The sequence below is a fragment of the Sminthopsis crassicaudata genome, chromosome 1 (assembly GCF_048593235.1).
Source record: "Sminthopsis crassicaudata isolate SCR6 chromosome 1, ASM4859323v1, whole genome shotgun sequence".
Taxonomy (NCBI): Eukaryota; Metazoa; Chordata; class Mammalia; order Dasyuromorphia; family Dasyuridae; genus Sminthopsis; species Sminthopsis crassicaudata.
Window position 1 is genome coordinate 47,958,799 of NC_133617.1, and position 19,130 is coordinate 47,977,928.

The 19,130-nt window shown below is 36.5% G+C and overlaps 1 protein-coding gene across 1 annotated transcript in view; it reads left to right on the forward strand.

The window, feature by feature from the left end:
* Nucleotides 1-5,118: 5,118 nt before the first annotated feature.
* The window catches only part of LOC141561713 (ceramide synthase 4-like), a 41,010-nt gene continuing 26,998 nt past the window's right edge, over nucleotides 5,119-19,130 (forward strand). Inside the window, 1 exon segment of the mRNA XM_074301659.1 lies at nucleotides 5,119-5,512. The gene's annotated coding sequence lies outside the window, so the exon portion shown is untranslated.

Below are 19,130 nucleotides of genomic sequence, written 5' to 3' on the forward strand. Positions count from 1 at the left end.
CAGTGAGTTAAAAGTCAAAAAATAGGTTGGGAAAATAAACAAAAAAATAACAACAAATCTTGACTATAGGAAGTTACTATGGGACCAAGAAAGCTCAAAACACACACACAGGAGACAACAAAGTCAAAACTCCATCATTTTAGATCTCAAGGAAAACTATGAGTTGGCCTCAGGACATGGAAGAGTTCAAATATAATTCTGAAAATCAAATAAAAGAGATAAAAAATTGGGAGGACAAATGAGAGTTAAAGCAAGACAGTCATGAAAAAATAAATCAATAGCATAACAATTAAAGTAAATATTGAATATTGAATAAAATAATACCTTAAAAAACAAAAAAGCACAAATGGGAAAAAAGTTATATAAAAATTCACTTAAGAAAAGTAAGAAAATAATGCCTTAAAAATTAGAATTGAGTAAATGGAAGCTAATGACTGTATGAGAAATCAATAAACAATTAAACAAAATCAAAAGAGTAAAAAAAAATTAGAAAACAATGTGAATTATCTCATTGGAAAAACAACTGACCTGGAAAATAAATCCAGGAAGGATCATTTGTGATTATTTTTGTCCTTTGTTTAGTCAAGAATTCTCACCCTAATCATAAAAGTGAAAGCTATTTATTTGATCAATTTCTTTCTTAATTTTTAATAATCTGACCTGTAACATTTGGGTCAAAGATTCATATTGAATTTACTGGGTTATATAGTATATAGTGATAGTCTATACTTAATTTCTGCCAAAATATCTTCCAATTTTTCCAATACTTATTGTTAAGAGAGGGTTTTTTCCAAGAAATTTATGTTCTTGAATTTATTTAGCTCTGAATTATTTAATTAATTTGTTCCTGATTCTTCGTTAGGCATTTCATTGACATGCTTTTCTGTTTTTTTTAATCCAATTTCAAATAATTGTTGATAATTACTAATTTACAATATAATTTGACATCTTGAAAGTGTTATTTTCCCCACTCATTCCTACATTTTCTCATTATTTCTCCTTAGATATGAGGTATTTTCTTTCTAAAATTCAATTTTATTGTTTTGTCTAGCTCTATAAAGTATCTCCTTTAGTAATTTAATTTATATTGCACTAAGGCTATCAATTAATTTAGGCAGTGATTTAAAAAATATATATTGTCACAAACCAGGAATGAGTACTGAAAATGACTCATTTATTTAAATACTTCTTTATTTATTTAAAGAGTATTTTCATTGTATCTATATGGATAAGTTTGCCTTGGCCTATTGGCTCCCCAATACCTCACGAAATTAGTTGTTAATTTTAATGAGATTTCCTAATTGTCTCCTGGATTTTGTTTTTGCTATATAAATTATTATTCATTTTTAAAGGTTTATTTTGTATTCTGCATTTTTATTGAAGCTATTAATTGTCTTAATTAGTATCCTTGTTAATTCCCTATGACTTTCTAAGTGAGCCATTGCCACCAATGACTCGGGATAGCATTATTTCCTTTTTGTCTATAATAATTACTTTGGGGTTTTTTCTCATGTCTTAGTGCTAACATTAGTATTTCTTAGACTGTCAAATAGCTATAGAGAAAGGTGAAGTTCTTGCTTTGTTCCTCTATTTATTATTAAAGATTCTAAGGTTTCCCCAGTGAATGTAGGAATACTAGCTTTAGGGTTTACATATACACTTTTAATCTTATTTTTAAAAGGTTTATGCCTATGTTTTGTAAGATTTTTAGCACAAATGAACATTGTACTTTGTCAAAAAGCTTTTTCTATAGATATTGATAATGTCATGTGATTTGGTATGGTTAAACATGTTGGTCATTCTCCTAATGTTGAACCATCCTTCCATTCTTGGCATAAATTCAAATTGATTTTAATGAATAATTCTTTGGAGATATTGTGATAATGCTGGTGTTTTATTTAAATATTTGAATTAATATTAATAAAGTGATACTTTTTTGTTTTAGTCTATAACTTTGAGACCAGGTGTAAGTATTTCTCTCATGTTCCTTTCTAACCAGCCATGAGGGTGTGGTTGTAGAAACTTACTTTGGACACAATAGCAGATCTGGAAGAACAAATGAAACACTGAAGATGGGTACAAGGTACATAATACCACATTCCTAGAGCACATTCTTCACAAGTAAGATGATGCAATGATTTCCCCCACTCATTTTATAATCAGAGAAACTGACATTCAGGAAACCCCTGATCACCAAGGGTTCAAATGGTGGAACCAGCTAAATGGGGAAGAGTTGGTTCCAAAAACACTACTGAGAATTAACTTCAGAAGACATTTCAGAGAAGAAAAATGATCATTAGGAAGAAAAGGTTAAAAGGAGTGACAAATGGAGAAAGCAGAGGAGTACAAGCCAGAAGGAAGGACATACAGTTACAGGAAGTAATTTTGGAAAACCAGGGAATGGTTGTTCCATGAGGTTTGAATAGGTATAGAGAAGGAGGGATTGAGTTTTAGTCTTGTTACTCATTTTATAGTCTTTTTTTGTTTTCATTTTATCTATAATTTTCCAATTTCTATTTTTAAATATTCACTCTTTTGTGCTTTAGTTTGTTAGGTTTCTAGTTTTTTAAATACATACATTATTAACTAACCCTGTCCTTTTCTTTTTGGTTAAGGTATATTTTCAAGATCTTAATTTTTCCCATGAGCATTGCTTTAGTTGCATTTCAAAAGTTTTGCTTGTTGTTTCATCATTAGCATTGTAGTTTGTGCAATCATTGTTTCTATGTTTTGCTCTTTCACCCAGTAGTTATTTAGGATCCTAAACAGGGTGGGTAGGGAGTCTGTGGGTGCTGTTGTAGCCACCTAGATCTAGTTTTGTTATTGACTGCAGGGAAACATGTCATTGACTCAACAGGGAGGAGTGACACACTGCAAGGGAGCCACACCAGGGAGAGAATAGACCCTTGTAAAGTGTGGTATGCTGGGTAAGGATCAATCTGCTATTGGCTTGGGGACTCCTCTTTCTTTTGGGTGCCTTGTAATCCAAAGCATCAACTTCTGAGACATTGGAAGCATCTAAGAGACATTCTTGACACCATACAGAGGAGAAGCTTGAAAGGGTTCACTGGGATGCTGAAAAGGGATTCTGGAGTTTATAGCACATATCCAACTCTGGGAAAAAAAGCACTTCTGATCTCGAATCCTCTGATAAGCTACTTGGCAAGTCACTCAGTGTATGGAGAAAAATTACCATGTACCATCTCACTATGATTGTGATTTTGATTAGATATAGGAAGGATATGAAGTTTTCCTTAGCTAGTGATAGGTAACATTATAAATCAAAGGAGGAGTTCAGATCTTGCTGGAAACCACAGCCAGATGTGTGGAAGTTTTAATAGCATGTTTTATTTCTCTATCTCAGTGACTAGCTAGGGACCATTCAGCTGAAGCAAAGAGCTGGCAAGCTGCACCAATCCTTCTCTTTACCTATTACTGAGGCTTGCTTACAGTTCATCCCTGGGGAATCTTCACTTCTCAGTAGAGGAAGTTATTTTCTCCATTCTCACAATCATTACCTTATCACACTCAACCCCAATTATTCCAGGGATTATTTGACTTTTTACTTGAGTTTCTCCAAATGGGGTTAAAAATAAAGTTATCCAGTATCTCTTATGAATCAAATATATAGCAGCTAATTTTATTCCTCCATGAACTGAATCATTTATACAGAATTCAGACTTAAACTTTAGCCAGGTTTCAATCTGCCTGAAATCTGCTAGTAGGACTCATCAAGTCATAAAATTTGGGGACTTCATTAAATAGTCATTTTATATTTCATTTGTCTGAAGCCCATTCAATCAAAAATAATCTTATTTTCTGATGGATATCTCTCTCTTCTGACAACTCTTCCCTAAATGCCAACCTAATCCTACAGCTACTGCTGCTGCTAGAAATTGTAGAGTGAGCAAATTCCTTGGCCCACAATCATACTGACCTTACCATCTTTATATTTCAAGTAGCAAAAAGTATTCTAAAATAAAGATAGAAAAATCTTAAAGGGAAATGAGGCAGCATTTCTGTTTGGAGTTCTTCCTAGAACTTCTTTTTAAGGGAAAGGAAATTCTCAAAGAGAATAGAAAAAAAGAGAATATCAAAGAGATAGGACCAAGGGAGGTGGGAAGGGACTTCTGCATTTCAGAAACTTCCTGAACTGCACCAGTTTCCTAGAGGTGGGTTCTTCATGTTGAGGGTACTTGACAAATCCCCCACCTAATGCATGTCGGGACAAGGCTGCCTGCATTCCTTTGGGCAATTTTATAGTTGGGGATCTAATTAATCTTACAGGAAAGGAAAAAGAAGATAGGATCTGGGTTGATACAGGTGGCTTTAGCTGTTTTCGTGTCTGTGCACGTCTCCGAGTTTGTATAGGAAGAGGGAGAGATTGTAACTGGAGACGCGAGTAGTATGTTTCTATGCTTTTCATCTTGGGGAAAGCTGTTTCTAAAAGGACACGATGGCTCTGAGCCCTGGTAAGGGAAAGGGCCAAGGCTGAGAGTGGGCTACGGTTATAAGAAATGGGGGAGATATCCTAGGTTTTATTTGGGGCAATTGTGAGCATATGGAAGGGCAATGTGGATCTAGTTCAAGGGTCATATACTGGGGGAATAGGAAGGTGGATATCTAGAAAGAGAGCGTGCATTTATATCGGGGTGACGCTGTTATCTCTGTGTGTACGAGAATGAGGACCAATAGTGGAACTGTGTTGGCCATATGAATGAAGAGAAATGGAGATGGGGTATGGGCTTATGGGAAATAGAAGTGATTAAAGAGAATGAGCGGGAGTATCTTTGGCAGCCTAAAGACGATGGGCGGGGAGTCCGTAGGTGCTCTTGCAGCCACCTGGATCTCGTTTTGTTGGGTTAGCTGAGGCGGGCACGGTACTGGCTTGGCAAGAAGGGGTGAAGTTGACAGAGCCTTGGATCTGAACTCTAAGCTTCTCGGAAGCCTCTGCACACCTTGACCAGATCTCCTTTTATCCCTACTAGGCAACTGTTCGCCAGCTTTAGACCACGTCCTCTTCGACCAGGAGCTCTGGTTCTCGGGAAGTGGCGTCACTTCACGATACTTCCTTAGTTGTGCTCCTCTGCCCTCCCGAGCTCGGTTTTTCCTCGGTTTTAATCACCGTACTACCTCTTCATCAAAAGGCCGAAATGCTTTGAGACCCTTCCTTCTGTATCCTCCGAGGGATTTTCCTTCTGTGCCTCCCTCTCTCTGCCAGGGCCCAGCCCCTCACAGAACAATCATCTGTAACCACACCCGCTTCATGTCTTCTTAGTCCCTTTGCCCCATCCGCTTGGCCCCTCCCATCCAGTTTCTTCCATCACTCTTCTGGCTCCCTTCCCATCCTCCTCCTGGAGCATCCTCTGGCTAGAAGGCGGGGCGGGGTGGAGGGTAAGAGGAGAAAAGACAGTGCCGGCCCTATTATCACTCATGCCTTTTCCCAGAAGGGAGCATCCTACTGCCCTGGCAGGGAGGACTCCCAAACCAGCAGAGTCTGGCCTGTGCTCAGGTAAGTGAAACTCAGGAGAACGTGTGTGGATGTGGGTGTGTGTGGGTGTGTGTGGGTGTGTGTGGGTGTGTGTGTGTGTGTGTGTAGAAAATCCTATCATCCAAAATTTAGATCTTTCAAGGGCTCAATTTCACACCTATCCCAAGCAGGAGTAGGCTAGACATGTGTGGCTCAGGGGTGGGTGAGGGTAGCACAGTTGTCCAGGTGCCTGTGCCTAAAGAAGTAATCATTCTAGGATGCCAAGAGGATAAGGACAGGGTCTTAGACATTTACTGATTTCAAATTCTTTATTTTTTTTCCCTGAGGCAACTGGGATTAAGTGACTTGCCCAGGGTCATACAGCTAGGAAGTATTAAGTGTCTGAGGTCAGATTTGAACTCAGGTCCTTCTGACTTCAGGACTGTTGCTACCTAGTTGCTCCTCAAATTCTTTTAAGAATAAAAGAACTCCAATGACTAATGAAAATTAGCAAAATTGAATCATCTAGAAGAAAATAGCAAAGTTGTTTTAAAAAAGAAAACAATTTTTAAAAGTTACTGCTTTAAAGAACAGGTTCAGGAATTGGTCCCATGATTTTGTTGGTATATGGAATTCTGGGGTGAGGAAATGCCTTTTACATATAAAAACTTATGCAAAATTGTCTTAGAGCACTGAGAGGTTAAGTAACTTATTTGTTCAGGGCCACCTACTTAGTAGGAACCAGACTTCTGAACTTAGAGGCTAGATCTCTTATTTTATTACACCCAGTAAATGATCACTGTGTAGAAGCATAGTAATAGACATCCTACAGAGTGAAAGTCTTTGATGAAAAGGCTCAGAAACCACCTATTGAGGCTGTCTTGAGAATTAGTTTTCTAAGTGAGTTTAGATTCCACCCATCAAACCAAAGTCCTGAAATATAAAGTGAATTTACCATCCCGGGATAAATGGCAAAGCAAGAGAGAAGGAGGCAGAGATGGCTGGTGGGAGTGATCAGAAAAGCTAAGTTGAGGAAAGGGATCTAGAAGCTATGAGCTTCAAATGCTCCATCACCTCATTTCATCAGCTCCAAACTCCTCATGTTCTAGATAAAAAAATGAACTGTCAGAAAGAGGAAGTAGCCTACTTGTCCAATAGGATGGAGCTCATCAGTGGCATAATCAGAATTAAAAATCAGATCCTTTGATCTGATCAGAGAACATTTTAAAAGCACTTAGTTAAGTTCCTGATACAGAGTAGGTGCTTAATAACTGTTTATTCCTTTTCCTATCCCTTCTTGATTTTAATTCAGATTCAGAACAGTTTTCATTGCAAAATCACAAATCTTAGACTTGGAAGGGAGCTTAGATATAATTCAACCCAATCTATACATACATGCTTTAAAGTCACTCTTCTGTTTTTCTTTCTTGAATAACCCTATCACCATAAGTAGCTTTTGTTTGTTCAGTCTTCTACCTTAGTTCCTGACTTCAGACTTTATATTAAAGCTGGACTCTGTGCACTTCAGAGGGAATGTCTGGGATGTTTATTCTAGGATTTAAGGAATATCCAGCCTGGGCATCTGCAAACTTTCACTGCTCCCAAAGTGATCTGATCCAGTGGTCTGATCCAGGTCAAAATCTGATTGATGCCCCTCCTAGTCTGAGCTTTGAAAGTTTCTGACCTGCTTTTGGGTCTGAGTAACATGCCTTGCCTCATCAGGCATCTGGAAAGCTCTGATAATTGTCACAAAGGTGTAAGCTTCTTTTTAATCTGAGATTTCTGTCCAATTATTCTCCTGCAGACTTCATAGCATAGAAGCTGGAACTGAGATCCTCCTCTGCTCCGAGGGTCAGAACCATACATCTGTTGCTTTCTTCTAAACTTTCTCCTTGTTTAATATAAATTATGCAGCCTTGACCACTACTTATCATTACCTACTACTCCTAGGAACAAGTCTCCCTTCTCAGTTCAATATGAGACTGTATAGTGACCATAACCTGAAACTGAGCAACTGAATTCTCAGGACCTGTTCCTTTACCCTACACTAATTTGTGCCTGGTCATGGGACTTCTTGCCCTGAAGTACAGTGTCTCCCTACAGTGGAATGCTCCACACCCCAACTTGTAGATAGACCCAATCTCCAGTGTCCAAAGATCTCTGTTTCTTTCAACTTGAACTACAAAAAAAATTTCACTGTGATTTTTTTCTTTTTGTTTTTTACTTTCCCAATTGAGATTTCATCTGGTATATTTTCTAGATGATTGAAGGAATAATGGGGCTAGAAGCAAGAAGAGCTACTCCTTATTCTTTTGTTAGTTAGCTGCCATGATTCCTAATGTTCCATGATTTAGAACTGAAACATATAGTAGAGATCATCTGTTCAATTCTAGATGAGAAAATTCAGGACCAGAGAGGAAAAGTTATGGGTCATTCAATTAGTAGGATGATTTAGTTTTGAACCACAGGACCTTGATTACAAATCTAGAGCTCTTCACTTCCTACCATAGTCCCTATTTTTCATCAACATATTTTTTGGGGGAGTCTTTCACCATATTTTGAGCTTTCTTCTCTTTAAGAATGTCTGCCTAAGGATTAGACTCATCTTCTCTCTGGATTCTTTTAAATAGACTCTTTGTAAATCTTGGAACACTTCAGACTATGGCTGGTACTGCCCTATTTAACTATTATAAATCCAAGGAAAGCATGGCTCACCTCCTATCACTTCTACTTCAATTTTAAAATCCTCATTGTTTCAAGAACTGTTTGGTGTTCCTTGAGTAAGTCTGAAAGCTCTAGAGATGGTAGCTACTAGAAATGGCAGAACTTTAGAGCTATAATTTTATAATGCCCTTGCCCTAGGACATGCTGCTTCTTTATTTCGAAATGCTGACAATAAGAAACCCCATAATAACAGCAACAATCCGCTTTTCATTGCAATTCATTTTACTCCCACTCAAATCCAAAGGATATATTGTATCCTCTAGATTTTACTGAATCATCAACCTGTTGGCTAAACCTGTCTCTATGATCCAAAGTCTTTAGCACTGCTATATCTTCTCCCATAATTCCTAACAAATTTATCCTAAAGATGGGTTTGGAATGCTTTTTCTCACCTATTGCCATTTTCAGATTTCCCTTTCTGATACCATTATGCAGTGACCTCTCCTTCTTTGAGGTTTGTTCTATCCAAAAATATTCATTTCCTTATGGTGTTGTGTACTAGTCCCTGGGCCATTCACTTCATTCTTTTTCAAAGACAAATGTACTTGGGTCACAATCTATCTCTCCAACCCAGCTCCTACTTTTAATAAGTAAATTTCAGTATATGTGTTACTATTTTTCAAATTCCCTAACCCCACATTTCCTCAAAACTTATAACCTATTCTTCCATACCCCTCCCCAACACACACACAACATGTTTACATCTTTGATCATGCCATCATCCATAAATACCATACTTCCATGATTTATCATTTCAAAATTCCTTAATCACATCCTATTATTCCTTCTTTTCCAATCAATCAATAAGCATTCATTAAATTCATCAAATTAAAGGTATGCCAGGCACTGTGCTAAATAATGGAAACACAAAGAAAGAAATAATAATTCCTGCTCTCAAGGAGCTTTATAATTCAAGAGACAACATATATAAATGAATACCTTTTAAGTTACATATTGAATAGATGGAAAATACCTACTTTGTTAAATAATATTTTATTTTTCTAAATATATGTAAAAATTTTCAACATTCATCTTTACAAATCCTTGTGTTCCAAAATTTTCTCCTCTCCCCAATTTCCCTCTCCTCTAGATAGCAAGCAATCTGGTATAGGTTAAACATATGTAATTCTGGAAAGTTACTTTTGAAGAGAAATATGACACTAGTAGCTGGAGGCAGAAGGGTGGAAAGGCTTCCTGGAGGAATTAGTGCTTGAGCTATTCAAAAGTAAGTTAGGAATTCTGATTTGGAAGTTGGGAAGGAAATCATTCTAGGTATGAGTAATTACACAATGAAGGTATTAAGACAAGAAATGAAGTGCTGTGTCCCAGGAACAGCAAGTAAGGAATTGACTCTCTATGACATTCTCCAAAGCATCTATTTCAGCCATTTTCCTTTTTCCTCAAGCCTCTCTTATTATTTTCTTCCCTTAGTTTCTTACTTGAGAATTTCACCTTATATTTTGCCGAGATAACAGTATTATGTTGCCATAAACTCTTTGCTTGACATTATTCCCCCATTCTCTCCCTTTGTATTCCAGCTTGTGGTTAATAAGTAGGTCTACTATTTGCCAAGGCCATCTCTTCTATGTATATGCTTGATCTCAATCCCTCTTATCTTCTCCAGAAGATTAGCCCCCACCATCATCTCTAATTTTTAGTCTCTATTTATTGGTTCCTTCTCTAATGCTTATAAATTCACTTAGGTCTTCACCATCTGTTGATTACTTCCAATTTATCATCTATATAGCTCTTTTTGTGGTGGCAAATAATTGGAAATTGAGGGGTCCCATTAAATGCAGAATAGCTAAACAAATTATGATATGAGAATGTATAGAATATTATTGTACTTAAGAAGTGATGACTCCATCAGTCAATAAATATTTATTAAGAGCCTACTGTATACCAAGCACTGTGCTAAGCATTGAGCACAATCTAATGGAAAGCAACAAGCAAATAAATATGTACAAACTTTATCTATGAGGAAATAAGGAAGGAAGGAAGGAAGGAAGGAAGGAAGGAAGGAAGGAAGGAAGGAAGGAAGGAAGGAAGGAAGGAAGGAAGGAAGGAAGGAAGGGAAGAAAGAAGAAAGGAAGGAAGACATTTGAATTAAAATTGGTTGGGGAGGTTTTCTATACTAGAGATTTTAGTTAGGATTTGAAGGAAGCCAGGAAAGCTACTAGGTGGAGATGAGGAGGAGGAGTATTACAAACATGAGGCACTGCCAGAGAAAATACCTGACATGAAAAGATAGAGTATCTTATTTGTAGACCAGCAAGGAGGCCAATGTCATTGGATAAAACAGTATGTGGTGGAAAGAAGGCTGGAAAGGTAGGGGGAACTAGGTGATAAAAGTGAAATGTAAATAGAGGTTTTTGTATTTATAACAAGAGACACCTTTTATTTTCACTGAAAGGAGGATGATTGGAATCAGAAGATACTTGAGGCAGACTGATCCATCAGCAGGTTATAGGAATAGTCCAGATGTGAGGTGTGAGAGCCTGCACCAGACTAGAAAAAATGTCAGAGGAGAAAAGGGGGTATATTGGAGAGGTGTTTACAAAGGTGACATCAATAGGCCTCGGTGACACATTGGAAATGGGGAGTGAGAGATTGTGAGGAGTAGATGACACTTGGGTTATTAGCCTTGGGATGTTACCCATCCTTAGGATAGGATGATGGTGCCCTTAATGGGGAAGATAATGAATTATGTTTTGAAAACACAGAGTTTAAAATTCCATTGTACATCCAGTTTGACACAAATAAAATGGTTGGAAATGTAAAATGGAAAATCAGTAGATATTAAAGGATAGGTAGATATGACAATCATCAGCATAGAGATGGTAATTAAATCCATGGGAGCTGATGAAATGACAAAGTGAAGTATTATAGAGGGAAAAAAAGAAGAGGGCCTAGGACAGAACCCTGTGGGAAACCTATTGTTAGAGGGCATGATTTGGAGGAGGATTCAGCAAAAGAAGCAGAGAAGAAGTGGGAGGAGAACCAGAAGAGAACCCAAACTAGAAATAACATGGTATCAAAGAGAAGAGAATGATCAATAGTGTCAAAAACTAAAGTGAGGAGGAGAATGAGAAGCCATTGGATTTAGCAGACAAGAAATCATTGATAACTTTGGGAAGAGTAGTCTTAACAGAATGATAAGAAGCCAGACTGTAAGGTTTAAATAGAAAGTAGAAGGAGAGAAAGTGGAGACTACTATTATATAACCAACTGCTCATTGGGCATTTCAAATTACTTATCCTGTTAAATATCTCAGAACTTGCCGTCTTCCCCCGCTCCTTACATACAAATTTATCCATTTTCTGAACTCTTTTATTTCTATCCCTTCTCTACCAAGGGCACAACTGTCCTTCCAATTATCTAGTTTTGAAACCTCAAAGTCATCCTAAGTTTTCCATTCATCATCACCCATATATCTATTCAATTGCAAAAATCTGATTTTCCTTCTGTATTTCACATCTGTATCCTTTGTTCACACTGTTACACAGTCTTTCAATCTTTTCATTATCTCTTAGCTGGATGGAAACAATTTTCTAGATTCAAATTTCTCTCTTCTCTAATCCATCTTTCACACAGCTGCCAAACTGCTTTCCTAAAATATGTCTGACCCTATCACTCTCTTACTCAATAAATTTCAATGATTCTCTGTTACTACATAATTCAAAGACAGACTTCCCAGTCTGCATTTTTAAATCTTTCATAAACGATTCCAATCTACTCTTCTGAACTTATTTTTACATATTACTCCTCTTCACATACTCTACAATTCAGCCTTGTTATTTTTCACTATGACACTCTCTCTCATCTCCTTGACTTTGTATAGAGTGATTCTCGAGCCTGGAATCTAGCCCTTCATCACCACCTCATCTTAAAATCCCTAAAATCATCTTAAAATCATCAAAGCTGAATTCAGATGCTGTCTTTTACATGGGGACTTTCCTTACAACCCATAGCTGCCAGTGTCTTTCCCCTTTCCCCTTTATTTTGTATGAATCTTGCATAATCTTATCCATGAGCATATTATTTAGACCATTGTTAGAATGTTAGTTACTTCATGCAAGGGACAGTATCATTCTTCTATTTGCTTAGCACAAAGCCTGGCCGTATAATTGGTATTTTTAAATAAATGCTTTTTAATTGGTTGATTAACTGAAGAACTTGCTCAAGATGATAAAGATGGGTAAGTGGCAGAGCCAGGTCCTTTGAGCCACTACAACTGGAATACTTCTGCTTTTTCTCAGGCTAGAAGATCCTGCTAAGCCCATGTGTTCCAGGGGAGAGGGAACATTTGTTTTCCTCTGTGCTTCTTTGGCCCCTCCTGTGCTTCTTTGTACACTATAGGAAACAATGAACACAGGTACTTAGCAAGAGCCTGTTATGGCAGACAAGAGAATGACACTTGAGTCCCTAATCTCCACTAGTTAATCAGGCATGTCTTATGTCAACAATAATAGAATCTTGATGCACAAGAGGCTGACAGAATATTCATGAAAGTGCTTATGATGAAATAGTGCAACAGCATGCTTGAGGATGCTAGTAAGTAGAAAAGATGGGAAGGAATTTATAAGTGTAGGGGAGAGTATATGCAAAGATGTGGAACTGGAAATGGTCATATATGGCTAAAATTATAAACTATTTGTAAAGAATTTTGGAAAATAGGGTTATAAAGATAACAGTATGTCAGTTTTTGGAAGCTAGCGAATGCCAATTAGAGGCCATCTCCAGATCAAAAAAAGACAAGAACTAAAGATTTTCTGGTATGAAGAGGAAGTAGAATGTTATAGTAAGTGGCAATGAATACACAAGTTTATATTTTTAGAAAAGTAGGGACTAAGAATGGGTAAGTAAGAAGTTGATCAATACTCAAGGTAAGTGAGGAGATCACAAGACACCTGGATGTCAAAATGAACTGCTTCCTTAGGCATGGAATAATTGGAAGATTTGATTGCTAAGATATGTGAAAGATTATATTCTCTCCTCTTCCTCCTGCCCAAAGAATCATCCCTTAGAATAAAGAATAAGAGAGGGATTGAGGAGGAGAAGCAGGCCAGTAAAACTAACCAGCACATCAATCTAGATTGACAGTTTAGGTAATGCCCTACTTTCAGGTGTCCCACTTCTGGAAAGCATAGTCACATTTTTATTTCTCTTGCTTGAAGTCAAGTTGAGTCATTATGATTGCACAGTTTTTAATTATGATTTTTTTGCATCAGTTGCAAATCTTTCCATTTATATTGCTCTAATTACTCTAGATATTGTTTTCCTGATTCTGTTTACTTCACTTTGTATCAATTCATAAAGTTCTTGTCCTTGTACTTCGTCTTCCTGTAATTTTGCTTAGCTATTCCTTAACTATCTACACACGGTCTACTTTGTTTCGAATTCTGTGCTACAATAAAATGTGTTTCTATTGGTGTATATAGGATCTTTTTGTCTTCTTTTTTTTTTTTTTTTCCTTTTTCTGAGGCTGGGGTTAAGTGACTTGCCCAGGGTCACACAGCTAGGAAGTGTTAAGTGTCTGAGACCAGATTTGAACTCGGGTCCTCCTGAATTCAGGGCTGGTGCTCTATCTACTATGCCACCAAGCTGCCCCCAATCTTTTTGTTTTCAATGTATGTGAGGTAATGGGGGATAGAAATTATAATCACTTTCTTTTTAAATTTATTTTTAAAATTAATTTTATAATTATAACTTTTTTTGACAATACATATGCATGGGTAATTTTATACATTATCCCTTGCACTCCCTTCTGTTCTGAATTTTCCCCTCCTTCCCTCCATCCCTTCCCCTAGATGGCAGGCATTCCCATATATGTTAAATATGTTATAGTATATATGATCACTTTCTTAATCAAGCATAATTCCAAGCTGCCTTTCAGAATGGTTAGAACAACAATTCCACTAGCCATCCATTGATGTCACTATTTTTCTACAACACTTTCTTCAGTGATTGATCCCATCTTTATCAATTTTCTCAGGGGTGGGGGTGGGATAAAATTTCAGATTTGTTTTTATTTTATTTGTCTTCTTGTTAAGTGGTTTGGAGCAATTATAAAGTCATTACTAGTTTGCAAACTTATGAGAATTATCTTTGCATCTCTGTTGATACCCTAACTTGCTCCTAAAGCAAGGATGGTTCTTTGTGATCCATCATTTCAATGCTTAAATGGTCACTAACCATGCTTTCATTTTTATGTAATTTATAATGAAATGGAAAAGAAAAAAAATAGATATATAACTAACATACCAAAAATTTCAAAAGCCTGGTATTTATGCAGAATTCCAATCCCCTGGTCCCCCAGCTCTGAAAAGAAAGGAGAAGGAGATGTTTTCTCATAATTCTTCTCTGGGCCCAAGATTTGTCATTATTATTTTGCAATATTCTGGTTATTTGTTTTATTTGTCATGCAAATTTGGGGCTGAAGATGAACAGCTGCAGCAACACGAGGATAGGTTAGAATGGTATATAGATACATGCAGCCTGGTGTATCACAGGAAGGTATGGACAAAAGAACAGCAATTTAGTCAGCAATCGAGTCGAATGTGTCCTCTTTCACCCACACTATCCCATAGTGCAGCATGTTGAGTAGGTCCCTGATGAGCAGTGGGATAGTTGAAGGTACAGAGTAGCTGAGATTGAGGGTTTACATCAGATTTTCAAACAAAGAGTCTGCAGTTGTTACCAATGGAATAATGGGATTAGCGAACATGGGTCAATAACAAAAGGGTGGATTTCCAAAAAGTAATCAGGCAGACCTGCTTAGGATGAAGAAGGTAGAATTATAACTGGACTGTATTAGCAAGCTTTCTAGAAAGTTTCATAAACCCGTTGTAAATAAGACTGGGTGTAGTTCATATCTTGAGCATGCCAGAGTTGTATAACAAGATAGGCCTAAAAAAGTGGGGCCATAGATTTCTCTGCCTGGCTCTATTGTCACAGCTTATCTAAGCATAGGTTTTACCTTTTATGAGAGTCAACTTGAGCAGCTGGACATTAAATAATTGAGATAGTACTTGTTTAGATTTCAGGACATTGGACCAACACCAATACTTTGACAATTAAGATGAATATTTGAGAGGCTGATTGTAGAAGGTCTTTGCCTTGGATAAAGGGAAATTCTATGATTTCATCTGCTCAACCTTGGAAAAAAAAAAAGTCCAGTATTACAATCCAGTAACAAGTTTCTACAAATATTCCCCAAAGATAGTTTTACTTCTACTATAGTCTCCCTAAAGTAACAGGAAGTGTTGGTTAAGGTGCAGATGCCTCCACAGATGCCAGAAGATAACCTAGGGCAAAGCGGTAGGCTAAAACCATCAGTGCCGGGGAGTTCCTGGGCACCTATGGTCTTGTATGTTTAATTGGCTATATGGGCTATGGTGATTGAGTTGAAGATTATGTATCATGTCTTCTCATATATCTTTAACCAAGGTAGAAAGACCCTGACAAATCTTTGGAATCCTTAGGATCCTGAGCACACCCTGGAAGTCTGTTCTCATAGAATCTATGTAGATCAATATATTCAGGATTTAGAATGTTTTACATATATTAAATGGTCCAACTATTGTACTAGAGGTGCAATTCTAAGTTGTGAGAGACTATACCTTCTTTCAATTGAGCATTTTCCAAGTTAGAGAATTTACATTAAAACTTGTGTCAAAATTAAAACTAGTATCCATGCCACTAGGGGAAATTCTCCCATTTCAGAAAGTCAGAGACTGAACACTTTATACTTTCAAGGACAAAGGTTAAGTTCTGATCCTATTTTCCCAAAACTGAAGAGAAAGGAAAAATAGAGAGAAGGAGCTCCATTAGACTATGATATTGCTTAATATTTCAGAAATTCTCTTTGTACAGTATAATTTGAAAAATTGTTTCACTGACATTAAAGTATCTACTAATCATATAGAACATACTATCTACACTAGAAGAATTGATTTATCTGGCAACCATTAGGTACTGAAGTTACCACCCCATTGGCTTGACTTCCCCCTCTTGGGAAGGGGAGTAATGGTAGGGTAAAGATAATGGGAAAAGTTAAATGGAAAACCTTGGATTTGTGCATCAAATGTTTCTGAGACTTGGCAGCATCAACAGCATCCAAGAAATTCCTGACTGAGGCAACAATGTGGGTAGGGATCATTAACTTATTCTATTACTTCAGGAGGTCAGGGTTACCCCAACTCATCCACCCCAAGAGTATCATAATCCTCAATATAGCCTTCATGTAGACTGAGGGTGTATTCACCATTATTGAGCCAGTGAGACAGGTTACAAATAAAGTACATCAGAAATCGTAGGAGGCATCTGATGGCTTCTCAATCTGTTGTATTGGGAGATAGAAGCAGAGAGACACATTCAGGGTTCTCCTTCCCAACATTTCTTAAATGCCCTTGATATTCAGGGGCAGGTTTTATCTTTTCCAACTATTCTGTACATCTTCTCTCCTTTCATTTTCCAAAAGCTGTTGCTTACCCCCTAGATAGCAGTAACTCAGCTATCACCTCCTGCTTCTTTACTCTTTACTTGCCAAATTACTATACCTGTCTCTGAGGATAGAGGAATAAACACAAGGTCTGATTACTAATTATTTGCAAGCTCCCTAAGGGTTTCCCTGATTTCAGATTGAATGGTTAGGGGAAAACTAACTAAACTTTAGCCCAAAAGAGAACTGAAAAAACTGTCTCAGTCAAAATGACCACTGTATATCAGTCCCCAGAAATGATCACCAAGTGTCTTTATAATAGCAATAACATCAAGAATAGTTGGAACCCACCAAAGAATGACATAAATATGGTGCTGATATCTAAATTAGAAAGAGCTAAAACAAAACAAAACAAACAAACAAACAAACAAACAAAAAACAGAAGCCAATTTTACTAATGAATATTGATGCAAATATTTTAAAGAAATACTAACAAGGTGATTACATTAATATATCCTAAGGAATGTACTCTGATTGGGTTAGATTTATACTAGAAATTCAGAGCTCAATATTAGGAAAACCTTCCACATAATTGACCATTATCAATAAGAAAATCAATTAAAATCATATGATTATCTCAATAGATGATGAAAGAGTTTTAGACAAAATGCAGTACTATTCCTATTAAAAACATTAGAGAGAGGCAGCTAGGTGGCGTAGTGGATAGAGCACCAGCCTTGAATTCAGGAGTTCAAATCTGACACTTAACACTTCACACTTCTTAGCTGTGTGACCCTGGGCAAGTCACTTAACCCCATCCTCAGGGAAAACAAAACAAAACAAAACAAAAAAAAAAATTAGAGAGCATAGGAATAAAAGGAGCATTCCTTAAAGTAAGCAGTATTTATCTAAAACAATCAACAAGCATTATCTGTAATGGAGATAAGATAGAAGCTTTCTCAGTGAGATGCCAGGTAAAACAAGAATATCCACTATCATTACTATTATTCAATATAGTATTAGAAGTGTTATAGTATTAGAATGTTAGCAATAAAAAAGAAAAATTGAAGGAATTAGAATTGGCAATGAGGAAACAAAACTATTGTTATTTGCAGATATGATGGCATGATAAAGCATCAGCTAAAATTAATTGAAATAACAACTTTAGCAAAGTTGCAGAATACAGGATAAATCATCTGCGTTTCTTTTTTGATCACTAATGTCTAGTAGCAAGAGATAAGAAGATTGAAAATTATGACAAACAATGTAAAATACTTAGGAGTCTACCTGCCAAACAAACCCAGGAACTATATGAACCCAGTTACAAAACCCTTTTCACACAAATAAATTCAAATCTAAATATTTGGAAAATTATCAGTTGCTCATGAGGAAACTGAACCAATATAATAAAAATGACAATTCTGCCTAAACTTATTTACTTATTCAGTGCTATATTAATTGAACTACCAAAAAATTTGTTTTATAGAGCCAGAAAAAATAGAAACAGCATTTATCTGGAACAAGGGGTCAAGAATATTACTCTAAGAAATAGAGTAGCATATCAGTGGAATAGGTTAGGTACATAACCTAGTTAATAACCAAAGTAACCTAATGTTTAATAAACCCAAAGACTCCTACTTTTGGGGCAAGAACTCATTATTTGACAAAATTGGAAAACAATAGAACATAAACTAAATATACACCAACATCTCACACCATATACCAAGGTAAGGTCCAAATGAACACATAATTTAGATGTAAAGGGATACACCATAAGCATATTAGAAGAGCAAGGAATAGCGTACCTGTCGAATCTATGGGAAGGGGAAAAATTAGAGAGTGTTATGAAGTACAAAATAGATAATTTTGGTTATATTAAATTTAAAAGTTTTTGTACAAAGCCAATATAACCAAGATAGAAAGAAAGCAGAAAGCTAAGAAAATATTTTTACTACTAGGGAAAAGGTCTTACGTATAGAGAAGTGATTAAAATTCATAAGAATACTTGTCATCATCCAATTGATAAAAGGTCAAAACATATGAACAGACTTCAGATGATGAAATCAAAGCTATATATAGGCAAGAAGAAGTGTTCTAAATCATTTTTGATTAGGGAAATGCAAATTTAAATAAATCTGAGATACTATCTCACATATTGACCAATATAACAAAAAAAAAAAAGGAAATTAATAAATATTAGAAAGGGTGTGGAAAAATTGGGACACTAATGCACTATTGGTGGAGTTGCAAACTGATCCAATCATTTTGGAGAGGAATTTGGAACTATGCTCAAAGGGCAGCCAAACTGTGCATATCCTTTGACCCAACAATATTACTACTAAGTCTGTATCCTAAAAACTTCATAAAAAAAGGAAAAGGACCTGCATATGCAACAATATTTATAACAACCTTTTTGTGGTGGCAAAATATTGGAAATTAAGGGATGACCATCAACTGTAGAATGACTGAATAAGTTGTGGCATATGAATGTAA